This window comes from Brassica oleracea, chromosome C6, assembly GCF_000695525.1.
Source record: "Brassica oleracea var. oleracea cultivar TO1000 chromosome C6, BOL, whole genome shotgun sequence".
Classification (NCBI taxonomy): domain Eukaryota; kingdom Viridiplantae; phylum Streptophyta; class Magnoliopsida; order Brassicales; family Brassicaceae; genus Brassica; species Brassica oleracea.
The window spans coordinates 3,498,962-3,500,489 of NC_027753.1; positions in this window are offsets into that span (position 1 = coordinate 3,498,962).

The window sequence follows — 1,528 nt, forward strand, 5'->3', positions numbered from 1 at the left end:
TCATTAGGGTTTTAGTTTAAACAAGCCAAAGAATTAGATTCGAGTTTAAACATTCCTAACAATAGTTCTAGGTGATCAAATCAACCAATCAATGTTCAATTTCAAACAATCAAAATCGATTTTCAGAATTAGGGTTTTAGGGTTTCGATTTGATTAACAAGCAATTTCAAATTCAAGATGATCAATTCAATTTCAATCAATCAATATTTTTCGAATTAGGGTTTAGGGATTTTCGAAAATTTGATCTTTGATCAAAGGGATTTGATTTGAGATTCAAAACCTTTAAGGTTCTGATTTTAATTGATCAATGGATCAATCTCGTTTTTAGGGTTTGGGGATCGAACTTATAGAGCTTCGATTTACTCATCTATGGTTTTGATCTATTGTCTTATGGCTTTATCTTAGAGATTATATTTTAGGGTTTCATTCTTTACAATCAACCAGATTCGATTCATGTTCTTAGAATTCAAATTACCTTAGGTTAGTAGATTGTAGAAACCGGACCACCAAGAGAGAACCTCGAGCTGGACAGCGAGCTTGGCTGATGCTGAGAACGCGCGCCAACTGCTACCGGGGACGTTCGTCGGCTTCTATCGGGAATGCGCGTCTACGAGCTGGAGCGGAGATCGTCGGATGCGAGCTGGTCCTTCGGGAACGCGAGCTGGCTGAGATCGTCGGAGTGCTGAGCTGAGACGGAACAGGGAACGCCTCGGGTTAGAGTTGGTCGGGTTAGGATCGCCGCCGGCTTAGGGTTAGGATTTTAGGGTTTTGGTTTTGGCTCTGGTTGTTTAAGAGTTTCGTGCTGATAACGTGTTGTGAGACTTAGGATTTAGAGCTTTAAGTTTCTGTTTATATTATTAATGAATAAGTGTTCCCTTTATATAAAGGTTACAAGAGAGATAAATGGGAATACAAGAATAAGAAAGATTACAAATCATAAACATAAACGAATAAGAAAAACATAGATGTAGCTGCCTCTCTCTCTTCTCAATAGGCCGACTCTCTCTCCTCTCTCTCTCCTATGGATGGACCGATTTATGGAACGGACCGGTTATGGACATCCATCAATTGATTTATAACAAGAAACAGTTTACTTACAGTTGTAATTATCTTCCAAGAGAAACGAAAAAACAAATTATTGGATGCTACAGAATATGCTAAAATGCTTTTGAGCAAGGCGTGTGGGCCGATTTGGGTCCAATACTAGATCAATTCAGCCTAATATTTATTTCACCTGTATCAGAAATTGACAAAAATTATTAACACCGTCGCCGGAGATAGAACCGGGTCACCCACGTGACATACAAGAATACTTACCACTATACTACAACGACTTGATGTTTTATTGATATGCAAAATAACCAGATATAGTGGTTGTTGGATGCGTTTGCGTCAATCATTACTTATTTGCACCAAAGTCAAGTCTTCTAATAAGTGGTGAATCTATGTTAAAAAGTATGAAAAAGTGTCAAGCTCATGGCTCAAACCCAGATTATTGAGATATAAACACCAACATTTATACCACTAA